The following is a 13438-nucleotide window of genomic DNA, read 5'->3' on the forward strand; positions in this document are numbered from 1 at the left end:
TATCTATTATCTATCTGTCTATGTATCATCTATCATATGCCTGTCTATTTATCTATCTACACTTGTCTACCTACCCCTCTATTTCTGTCAACTATCTCTATCATGTATATTCATATGTATGCATGTATATATATACATGTATGCAAATATATATACATGTATGCAAATATATATATATATATATATATATATATGTATGTATTTGTGGGTGCTTATAGGTGTGGAATATAATGGTGAAAATATTGCAGGTACTCATGTGCATGTAGCATAGACAGAGGTTGATGGTGAATGTTTCCCTCTGGTATTTTCTATCTACTTTACCACCAACAGGCAGTGTCTCACACTGAATCTGAAGTTCCTAATTTGACTAGGCTGACTTGCCAGCAAGTCCCATTGCCGGAGTTACAGGATTATGCTTTGCTGCTTGGTTTAGATTTTATAGAGATGCTCAGGAATCCAAGTTCAAATCCTCACATTTGCTCAGAAAACTCTTTGGCCACTGAGCCACCTTTCAATTCATAAATCCCTCTCAATGCCCCAGGGATATAATTATGTATAATATTAGGGCATTGGAAATAACATCAGTAAGTTCCAGAGAAATAGCTGGTAAGGCAACATGATCTGTTCAGATTGATACCATTTAATGATGCAAAACTAGAGAAAAATATCACAGAAAAAATGTCTAAAAAGTGAACACTGAAAACTTGAATGATAAATCTGTGTGAAATACTTGCAATTGAAATGAAGGAAGCCCCATTATCCACATGGCTCAGGGGCATGGTTAGGAAAGCTGGAAGGTAGTGATGAGTCCTTCGGGGTTAGTGAGAAGTTTCTACTATCAGCTGGAACAGAAGATACTGCCACAAATTCCTGCAGGATTACTATAAAGATACTAACTTAATACAAATATTAATTACTTCTACACATAAGAATCATTTTCTGTACCTCCTCCCCTTTCAGGTTTCATTTAAAAATCCAATTATACCAAAATGCAGTTTTAATTATAGTATTGATTTTACTTCTTTGCAAGGAGTGGGACTAATTCAATTAGTTCTAATTATGTGTATAGAGTAGTTGGACTAACCTTTCATAATGTCAGCCCACTAGTTTCATATGACTTTTCCATATAATCTGACCATAGAGGGGATTAAAGTTATGAACTTCAAAAATTATGCACTTAATCAAGGCAAACAAGGATGAAAATAAAATGGTCGGCTTAAGAATCTGAGTCATCTGCTGATGATTGTTCCGATACAAAATTTTACAAATCAGATTTAGATAGCCTTTGCAATTAGCTTTGCCAGCAGGGTTTAGAGCACTTTTACAAAAAGCAAGACGAAGATTAATAATATAGACACACAGAAGAAAATGGTAAGTGGAAACAACTTTTTTTTTTTCAATTTAGAAGAAAATCAAGATAAGATCAAATGAAGCAATCTTAATAATTAATGTGAAAATGAGAACTTTCGTAGAAACAAGAGTTTGCATGCTACTATCAAATCAGTATACTGGCTAATTAAGTCAGGAAAGGCTTTCTTCAAGGCTCTTAAAATAAAGGTGAGTTATAAGACTCTGTCTTGCTCAGAATTCTTCCAAGGCAAAGGTCAATCTAGGGGACTTTAGTTCATCTGTATTTGCTAATTGGCTTTATCCAAAGGCTATCTGACCTTGCTCTTCTGTCTTCCTAAAGAGAGACAGTTTTACAACTTGAAGGAAGAGTTCAGTGTCTTTAGACTTTTTCCTATCCACAAAGACTGGGAGATAGAGAGATACTGCACCCTCCTTGATTAATTTTAAAGTGATTGCTACCAGGATCTTGAGAACACTTGGTGTATAAAACCAGAAAAAAGGTTTGTTTTTTTTTTAAAGCAACAAAACAAAACAAAACAAAACAAAAACAAATTGTCAAGCCAGGAGACAGCAAGGGAATTGACAGGTTTAAGTTTTCTAAAGTAGATACTCTAAATGAAAGAAGGTGCTGAGCTAACATTTTACAAAGCAAACTCTCATCTTCAGTTGGCAGCATAAAGCCAGGCTTGCTCAGTGCTTCACTGGGTGTGTAGAGCATCTTTAAAGGCAAAACTGCAAATCCTAGCCTCCTCTTCATTCATTTATTTATTTTAATTTTTCTTCCCTCATGCAATACATTATGACTATAGCTTTCCCTCACTCCACTCCTCTTAGTTCCTCTCCACCATTTCCCTCTACATCTGGTATCCCCCAGAAAAAGAGTAAAGCTCCCAGGGACACCAACTGAATCCAGAAGAACAGATACAATACGAAAAGGCACAAGCCTTCATATGAATAGCATAAAATGGAATCTGTATTAGAAGTGGATCAGAGTAAATCTCTAGCCTTACTACCAACTGACTTTGAGACTTCAAAAAACCAAAAGTCCATTCTTTTAATCAGGAATGATCTTATAAACTGATCTATTGTATCTAGGTTGTAGAGGCAGATGTTAGCTTGGTTATCCTCCCAGCTCTCTTAAAAGTTTTACATTCTACTCTGTATTTGTGGCCTGTACATAGATTTATGTAATTAAAATGTAAGCATTATTTTCATCTGAAAAATTTTATTCTGTGTCTTAAAAAAATAAAGTAAAAATATAATTAGATTATTTCTTCCTCCTTTTCCATTGCACTGTCGCTCCAATACACACAAAAGACAATATAGTGTTCTTTCACCAACATTTCACTTGAATTGTGCAAGCCCTTTGAATAAAAGACAATAAAATCTATTGTCTGCAAAATCTCTTCATTGCTTCTCAAACATCAAAATAAATGGAAGAAATCTGACAAATCAAAAAACAGACGAACATATCTGAGAGGTGTGTATTCAATACTATTTAAGATCCTGTCCTTGAAGCTATAGTCTACGCTTATCTATATACTGGGACCTTATTAGTGCAAAATGCCATTGATTTGGAATAATCTCCTCAATAAATCCAGATCCTTCCTAAGGTCTTTTGGTCTCAAAATCACCATTGTTCCATATCTGTAATATCCTTACCAGCATTATTGCTCCTATATGTGATGCTATCTACAAAGGCATTGCCCTCCCATATTATTCAGAATTAGTTGTGTTAATACTTTGGTGAGAAAACACAGGACAATCTGATTATGTCATCCCTTTTAGAAAAGAGGACAGATTAACCTCAATTTAGTAATGATTCTCTTATAAAATCTATAAATTCTGTTTAGTAGATTTGTTTACATTACCTTGTTTACATCCTGTGGTGGTGGGGGAAATCAATACAGTGAGGATAGAGGTTTATGCCAGGAATCTTAGCACTTGGTGGACTGACAAAGGAGTATGAAAACTCTGGTTTTAACAAGGGATGCACTCTAAAGTGGGGTTTTGAGGTCATACAAGCAAGCAAACTCAAATAAGTTAAAAAGTTAGGTTTTTTTTTTTTTTTGAAAAATGCTTATCAGATAATCAAAGTACTATAAAAGACCCACCAATGATCTGGGCACTGTTCTAAGCACTCCACTGCATCAACTCGTTTGTCCCTTATTTTTACCATTTTGTATAAGAAGTCAAGTAAAATGTCAAGAACCAAGAGTCATGCTGATTGTAAAGAGCGATGTAACTATTAAAAGCTAAGGCATCCTCCACATGTTAAACCCTTTTGTGTTGCCAGAGTAACTTTCCAAAGAGCTCAACAATATGTGATTCCAACAACAATATGCAAAAGATTACTTTTTTTCCCAGTTGTATGCTTGCTTCTAATATTTTGTCAGTTTAGTTAGGAGAGGAGGGCAAGCATTTACTCATTCTTCCTGTATACATTTCTTATCATTAACTCTGTGAGCATTGAAAACAAACATCCTTTCTCCAATTATTTTCTGATAAAGTTATGTCTATGTATTTGTATAAGATGTATATGATATATGCATATTTACATGTATATACTTACATATATATGTGAGTATGTATATATGAGTGTATGTATATGTGTATGCATATATGGATATGTGTTGCATTTGTAATTGCATGAACTGTATGCATGTAACATAGACTCTGTTCTGTTATTGAAGCTAAACATTAGAATAACATAAAGAACGGTGAAAGATGTCATTGATCGAAACTTTGAATTTTATTTATAAATTAACATGTGGAGAATAAACATAAGAACTCAATTCTGTCCCATTAGAAACAAATTATAGCACTCATTTTCCTTTAGAAAAGGCATTTATATTTCTTATAACCACTTATTCATAGGTACTCAATATATGACAACTGTACTTCATTTATATTTTTCTAAAAGAACCTTATCTATATTCTACAATTAAAAATATTTTCAATGATTCTTAGGTTCTTTTGATGTTTTAAGCAATGATCTAAGTATATTTGCCCTTTATAGCACATTGTCAACAGGAAGGTACTAAAAGAATAGATGGGTAAAGAAGAGTTAGACATGATTAGAGAGCAAAGCAGTTGTCAGATGCTTCCAAAGGACAGAAGATGCCTCCTTTTGGTGAAAGAATCAGCAAGCTGGACTGGACTGTGACTCCCCTTCCAGTACTGACTTGTGTTTCCTACTCATCCAAGCTTTCTGAAGTGTAAATCCTTTTCTTTCAGATTGGGGATCTTTCTGTCCAATGAAACCCTGCTTCCTTCTTTGTTTCCTGGACAAATCAAGGAGTAAGGTACCACTCAACCACTGCTTGCAGACCGTCCACAACTTCTCAACTTGAGATGTCCCTCGCAGATAAATCGTATCTTCTTTCATTTCTTTTGTTTCTGTCTTGTGATTTGTACATATTCCCCATTCTGATCTCACACTAAATATGATTTGTCTCTAGCATAGTTTCTCCAAGATTATTATCTATGTTTTCACCCTTAGATATGGGAGTCTGGACTTTCTTGCTGTCATTGCTAAATCTGTTGCTGAGTGCACTGTCTGAGGAGCAGGAATGCACAAATTACTTCTGTGTCTGAAGATAGGAGAAAAAAATCGTTCAGTCAATTCTTGAATTAATTAAGAGATAACATTGATATAGGAATGGGCTAGTGCCACAAATAATTATCACTTGAAATTACACAGTCAAAAAGGCCAATTAAGGAACCAAATATAGCTAATGAGAAAATTTAATTGATAATGTTTCAAGCTGATAGTCTGGTCCTGCATTTTCTATAGCTAAATAACAATGACAACAACAGCAACAGCACAGTCTAGGAGAGCAATGGCCAGACACTGCTTTTAGAATAAGTGCCTCTGGATCCAGTGGGAATATTTGGTTTTAGCTACACGCACTCACTGACTTTTTTTTTTTTATCACATGCACATGTATTTAGTTTGATAATTAGTTTCCAGAGTGAATATACTTGTTCCTCATTTAAAAATCTTTTAACATAAATAGAATTGGTGTCAAGGTTTTATACTGCCTGGCTTTGAAATAAATTAAAATTTACTGTAAGCTCCTGACTTTTCAATTTTTTCCCCCTTCTTTCAACAATGGAGCAGACTGCATAATCTCTTTGTTCTGACTGATCTTCCTGAGGAGACCACTCCAATTATATGGTGAAAATATAAGCACAGTCATAGAAAATTAATTGCTACACAGGTAATGTAGTCAGGAATCTTTATAGATACAAGCAAAATGTGACCATGAACCCATACAGATAAGAGACTAGACTAAAGCTTGTTTCCATCCTGGTTATGTTTTCTTGGTAACTTTTAACTTAATTTTCAAAACTCTGTGCAACATGGATAAGAGAGAAACTGGAATTTAAACTTTTTTTTCCTTTTTGTTTGTTTTGTTTTATTTTATTTTATTTTGTTTTTGAAGGGTGGAAATAGAAGCTATCACACAGGCTTGGATATCAGGATGGAGACAGACACAGAGAAGAAAGTGGAACGGAGAAAGAAAAAGGGGAAGAATACACCCCTCAAATATTCACGTTCAGAATCCACACAGTTTGGATTTTATAAGGGGTTGAAGACAGAATTTATACTTATTGTTTTAAGTTAAGGATTTTTAAATCAGATGTTAACTTTAAAAGACAGGAGACTGTGGCTCCCTTAGGCATTTACAGAAGACAACAGTCCTTGGAGGAAGTCATTTTCTTAACTCATACATAATCATATTCATTTATAGGTTCAAAAATGTAAATGCAGAAGAAAACAGGACAACACAGGTAAAATACAAAACAGAGCTAAGAATCCAGTCAGATTACCTAAGACTTTGTGACCCTTAAGGGAAACTGAAGCACAAATTGATTAGGAATCAGAAAGAGTTTATGTAGAGTGAAAGGTGTTTCAGCTTGGATGTGTGGAAATGGTTGAGTTGTGCAGAGGACTCCCTGCTCTTACAGCTGGCCCTGGTTTCTTCTTCTGTACCCACACGGTGGCTCACAACTAACTATAATCCTAACTCCAGGTGATCGAAAGCCCACTTCTGACTCTTAGGGCACAAGTGATGCACAGATCTACACACAGGCAAAGAGTCAAACCATCAAATAAAAACAAATAAGTCTTTCTAAAATATAACTTCAACTATCAAGAAACAAAAATCTAAGCTGATGGATTTTATGGATCTTCACTAAGTTTAAAATTAAAAGTTCATACTAGTAAAGGAATTTCATCAATTGTTTATATAGAGTTCTGACTGGGCCAGGCAAGGTTACAAGCTGTCTCTAAGCAAGGGGCCTTGTTATTCAGAAATGACACAATTAAGTAATTCTCAGAAAGGGGGAAGGAAAGTTTTTAAAAAACAAAGAAATTCTTTGGAAAAAAGGAAAGGGAGTTAGGACAAGCTGAGCTGGTGGTCCTCTGTGGCATCTCAAGAATCTAATCTAATGAGAGCCACAGATTTGGGACTATAACTTAATTTCAGCTCTGAACTGTTGGATTTCAGTATTTGTTGTGAAATTGATACACAGCCTGTTCCATGTTGGTATGTTTATGTGCATTTGATGAGATAGATAGATAGATAGATAGATAGATAGATAGATAGATAGATAGATAAATAGATAGATAGATGATACATAAATGATACAGATGATAGATAGATAGATAGACAGATAGATAGATAGATAGATACATAGATAAATAGATAGATAAATAGGTAGATAGATACATAATAGATAGATAGATAGATAGATAGATAGATAGATAGATAGATAAAATAAGGGGTGGAGGGAAGGGGAGGAGAAATGGAGGAAAAGACAGAGACAGACAGACAGACAGTCAGACAGATTATCTAACTAGGAATAAGGGCGAGTTTATTCTGAACAAACTATAAGTGCCCATGGCCCAGGGACTATGATTCAAGTTGTTCCACATAACATGTTGTGATGTAGAAGATGTTAAATGAGCTTGATTGCCATAGGACAAAAGGAAGTTCTAAGAGACTTAATATCCCTAACACATGTAACTGACTGTAAAAGTTCTGGAGAAGATTGATATCTGTCTCATTTGTAGTCTGATGGCATTATTAGTTTGGAGGATGTTGAAAGCTAGACTGTGAATAAAAATATTATAGCTTCACCTGGTTATTGAAAGAATATTAGGTTACACAAAGACTTGGGCAATGTATAATAACCATTAAGGGATATATTAACTGTAAAATAATTTTAGATCTGAATCTGTAATATTTCAGCTCTATATAAGCATTGAACTGTAATCATCCAATCAGCATTAGGGAGTGTTTAACAGATGTGGCTTTTGGGCCTGGGAACTTCAGTTCACAACCGAGTCAAAGTTGTCTTGAAGTCGTAATCTAAGCATGGTCAGTCATAAAATTCTAGTGTTTTTAATCTGCCTTTATCATTTCTTATTTTAATATTTCTAAACTTTAAGATACTAGAATTATCAGATTTAGAAATTTTAAGCACATACTGAGCTGAATGGCACATGCCTGCATCCTCAGAAGGGAGGTGGAGAGAGCAGACAGGAACAGTTCAAAACTGTCTTGTGCTAGATAGCAAATTTTAGACAGGTAGAGCTACAATGCAAAACCATGTCTCAAAAACAGCAAAAAGATAACAAAATTTCAAAGGATATTTAATTAGTCAATAAAATGAAAATTAAAACAAATATTGAGTATAGAAATGGACAAAAAATACACAGAAATTTGAAAGATATCAACATCTATGTCAAAATATTTTAAATATAATTGTAAACAGCATACTATTAAGGAACAATAAAAAAATCCACAATCAAAATAACAACCCAGAAGAGATCATTCAAAAGATTTCAAGAAAGCTGCACCAAAGAGGACAGCATGCAAACTGTGAACTTTGACCTTCTTATAAAGAATGGTAACTCGGTTGCATAAAAAAAATCCCATAAGAGTATAGGAGTGTCTTTAATGTCCTGTCAGAAGAAAACTGCCAAACACTAATACCAAAGGAAGTAAAATCTTTGAAGCTTATTTTCCACATAATACAAATAAGTGAATGAAATGGTTAATTTAAAGTGATTTAAAACCCTTATTAAGCACAAAAAGAGGCCAATATAGTCATTAACTCTGAATTTGGATTAAGAAGCATTTCTGACCTCTAAAGATAAGTAAGGATATGAAAAATAATAATTAAAACACTTTAAAACTTTAATTTAGCATATTCCTTCCCCTAGGTCACCAGCACACTTCAATTCTCAGAAGTGCATTTCACTTTCTTAATTAATGGTGTCTCTATCTATTAATAAGGGCGTCATATAAAGTTTGATGGTGCAGTTAAATTCCAATCCATCAGTTATAGAATAAGAGTAATATAAAACCTTAACTACTAACAAAACTACACAGACTGAACTCTAAAAATTCATGCATGTGATTTTTTTCTGAAGCCATCTGTAAATAAAAAGCTGTTTCAATTCATCAAGAAGATGCAACAATTTGAATTGTATATGGATCCTGAAAGTACAGAATCAAAAATATGAGCAGGAAATCGCAGCTTTCCAAAGAAAAACTATATTGTCCCATTAGCTAGGGACTTTAATTCCTATCTATTAACTGAAAGATAAGAAAGACAAAACAAAACAAAACAAACAAACAACAACAAAAACCAACTCACATATGAATAATGCAGCTAACAAAGTTGAGCCCCACACATGCATAAAACATTGAATAGGAACATGAACTAGATGGTCATTTGAAAAGCATATAAAATACCCAGGAATGTCATCCACACAATAAACCACAAAGTCACTCTCAAAAGATTTGAGTAAACTTGCATAAATGGAGAAATGAGGTACTGACCCACTTAAAAAATATACCAAGGAAGGAAATATAAGTTGATTTTTCTAATTATTTCACTTGATCTTAGCCAAAAGGCCGAGAAGCGATGATTTTTCTAATTATTAATTGAATCACATTAAATTTGTAGACTCCTAATAAACAAAAAGATGGACATCAGTGAATTTAAAGCTATGTCAAGAAAAAATAGAATCTGAGATGTTCAATTTAAAGAAGTAGGAAAAAGACGAACAATGGTAAAATTTTAATGAGCAAGATGACTAATATAAGTAAAACAGAAAAATTACATTAAATGGATTCCAGGGTGTAATTTAAAGAACTGATATACGGGACTTGTTTCTTAGCATTTTGAAATGACTTATTTGAAAATAAAAGATGATTTGTTTTTCAGTTTTAATCAGATAGTATCTAGCTTTCATAAAATTATATTAAGTATTGAAGAAAATGAATTTTAAAGGCAATATTTATTAGGTAACCCATAGACAAAAATCTTAAAATGAATATTAACTCAATAACTTAACACTGAAGAAACTGAAGTATCTATGAAATAATTTGGAATATCGTGAATAATGTATTACATTCTGATATGTGACATATAACGTTGCATCCTATTACATGTATGAGCTGTATCTTTGTACAGCTTCATTTCTACAGTTGTAATTTTAAAATAAAATCAGCAACTAGCAGTTGCACAGAAAAAGAATTTACCTCCCAGCAAGGGAAATTCATTTAATCAAATTTTTCAATTATTTCATTTATTGGTTCTACATTTTATTAACATACTCAGTAAATTGTTTTAACAAAAGAAATTCCTAGCTCTCCAGAAGGATTATGATTCTATCATATTTATTAAAAGGGGAATCTTATTTATACCCTTTATGCTGAACTATCAAAATATGAATGGTAAATGTATTTAATGTCATGGTACATGGGATTGGAGACTTATTTAATTCTGAATGAAAAGTGCTTGTAATGCAGAAAATAATCTGGACAATTCTCTCAAAATACCCTATAGTAAGTATATTGGTTATTATTTTTTTCTTCCTTCTTAATTTCATATTGAGCTAGGAGTAAATTTCTACCCTGTCAGTTTAGCTTCAGTTTATGAGTCTTAATATAGTGACCTCTGGTAGTGTAATTAAATTCTAAAACGAAAAAGCAATTCAAAACACGAAAAATGTTATCATAACATAAACCACTAGCTTATGGCTGTGTGAGTGTAAATAAACCAAGGTATGCCAAACATTGAAGCCAACTACTAATTCAGTAGATATTATAAAGAACTTTTCCAGAAACTAATAGCTTCTGGGACAGGCAGAAGCCACACAGCTTCTGGGGCAGACCCCTTTTCAGGCTCCAGACATCCAGGCACCTTCCCAGCTAGAGGAGAAGTGTCTGCCCAGCCTGGGAGGGCTTTGCCAGAGCACCTGGAGTAGCCATCTTGGTTCTGGGACCCCTCAGAGACTAGTCTGTGCAGGTGAGAGTGTGGACTACAGAAGCTAACAGCTTCTGGGAAAGGCAGAAGCCACACAGCTTCTGGGGCAGACCATGTTTCAGCTCCAGACATCAGGGCACATTTCTTCAGGAGGACAGGTGCCCACCCTGCCCAGGAAGGCTTTGCTGGAGCACCTGAGGGAGCCATCTCTGGTCCGGGATATCTCAGAGACTAGACTGTGTAGGTGAGAGTGCCAACTACAGAAGCTACACAGCTTCTGGGACAGGCCTAAGCAACATAGCTTTTGGGACAGGCCCTGTTTGAGCCTTCATCTTCTGCCAGGAAGCAGGTACGAAAGCCAGACATCTGTGTACCTTCCATGCAAGAGGAGAGCTTGCCTGCAGAGAGTACTCTGACCATTGAAACTCAGAAGAGAGCTGGTCTCCCAGGTCTGCTGATAGAGGCTAACAGAATCACGGGAGAAACAAGCTCTATCTAAAGACAACTATAAAATCTAACTCCAGAGAAATCCAGAGGGCTAAAGGCAAACGTAAGAATCTTACTAACAGATGCCCCTCAACAGAGGAATGGATACAGAAAATGTGGTACATTTACACAATGGAGTACTACTCAGCTATTAAAAAGAATTAATTTGGGCTGGTGAGATGGCTCAGTGGGTAAGAGCACCCGACTGCTCTTCCGAAGGTCCAGAGTTCAAATCCCAGCAACCACATGGTGGCTCACAACCATCCGTAACGAGATCTGGCGCCCTCTTCTGGAGTGTCTGAAGACAGCTACAGTGTACTTACATATAATAAATAAATCTTNAAAAAAAAAAAAAAAGAATTAATTTATGAAATTCCTAGGCAAATGGATGGACCTGGAGGGTATCATCCTGAGTGAGGTAACACAATCACAAAGGAACTCACACAATATGTACTCACTGATAAGTGGATATTAGCCCAGAAACTTAGGATACCCAAAATATAAGATACAATTTGCTAAACGCATGAAACTCAAAAAGAATGAAGACCAAAGTGTGGACACTTTGCCCCTGCTTAGAATTGGGAACAAAACACACATGGAAGGAGTTACAGAGACAAAATTTGGAGCTGTGACAAAAGGATGGACCATCTAGTGATTGCCATATCCAGGGATCCATCCCATAATCAGCTTCCAAACGCTGACACCATTGCATACACTAGCAAAATTTTGCTGAAAGGACCCAGATATAGCTGTCTCTTGTGAGACTAGGCCAGGGCCTAGCAAACACAGAAGTGGATGCTCACAGTCAGCCATTGAATGGATCACAGGGCCCCCAATGGAGGAGCTAGAGAAAGCACCCAAGGAACTAAAAGGAACTGCAACCCTGTAGGTGGAACAACAATATGAACTAACCAGTACCCCGGAACTCTTGTCTCTAGCTGCATATGTATCAAAAGATGGCCTAGTCGGCCATCAGTGGAAAGAGAGGCCCATTGGACTTGCAAACTTTATATGCCCCAGTACAGGGGAACGCCAGGGCCAAAAAGGGGGAGTGGGAGGGCAGGGGAGTGGGGGGGTGGGTATGGGGGACTTTTGGTATAGCATTGGAAATGTAAATGAAGAAAATACCTAATAAAAATAATGAATCTTCCTAAAAGAAAACAAGACCACTCACCATCATCAGAACCCAGCACTCCCACCTCAGCCAGTCCTAGATACCCCAACACACCTGAAAAGCTAGACCCGGAGTTAAAAGCATATCTTATGATGATGGTAGAGGACATCAAGAAAGACTTTAATAACTCACGTAGAGAAATACAGGAGAACACTGCTAAAGAGGTACAAGTCCTTAAAGAAAAACAGGAAAACACAACCAAACAGGATATGGAATTGAACAAAACATACAAGACCTAAAAAGGGAAGTAGACACAATAAAGAAAATCCAAAGTGAGGCAATGCTAGAGATAGAAAACCTAGGAAAGAAATCGGGAACCATCGAATCGAGCATCAACAACAGAATATAAGAGATGGAAAAAAGAATCTCAGGTGCAGAAGATTTCATAGAGAACATGGACACAACAATCAAAGAAAATGCAAAATGCAAAAAGATCCTAAGTCAAAACATCCAGGAAATCCAGGACACAATGAGAAGACCAAACCTATGGATAATAGGAGTAGATGAAAATGAAGATTTTCAACTAAATTGGCCAACAAATATCTTCAACAAAAGTATAGAAAAAAACTTCCAAAATCTAAAGAAAGAGATGCCCATGAACATAAAAGAAGCCTACAGAACTCCAAATAGATTGGACCAGAAAAGAAATTCCTCCTGACACATAATAATCAGAACAACATATCCACTAAATAAGGATTGAACATTAAAAGCAGTAAGGGAAAACGGTCAAGTAACATATAAAGGCAGGCCTATCAGAATTACACCAGACTTTTCACCAGAGACTATGAAGGCCAGAAAATCCTGGACAGATTTTATACAGACACTAACAGAACACAAATGCCGGCCATGGATACTATACCCAGACAAATTTTCAATTACCATAGATGGAGAAACCAAAGTATTTTATGACAAAACCAAATTCACACAATATCTTTCCACGAATCCATCCCTTCAAAGGATAATAAATGAAAAAAATAATACAAGTACAGAAACTACACCCTAAAAAAATCAAGAAGGTAATCCTTCAACAAACCTAAAAGAAGATAGCCACAAGAACAGAATGCCAACTCTAACAACAAAAATAATAGGAAGCAACAATTACTTTTCCTTAATATCTCTTAATATCAATGGACTCAA

At 35.4% G+C, this 13438-nt stretch overlaps 1 pseudogene; it reads right to left on the reverse strand.

Moving 5' to 3' along the window:
• Positions 1-9145: 9145 nt before the first annotated feature.
• On the reverse strand, positions 9146-9296 carry LOC115031059 (annotated as a pseudogene).
• Between the last annotated feature and the right edge of the window lie 4142 nt (positions 9297-13438).

Source organism: Mus caroli, chromosome 4, assembly GCF_900094665.2.
Source record: "Mus caroli chromosome 4, CAROLI_EIJ_v1.1, whole genome shotgun sequence".
Taxonomy (NCBI): Eukaryota; Metazoa; Chordata; class Mammalia; order Rodentia; family Muridae; genus Mus; species Mus caroli.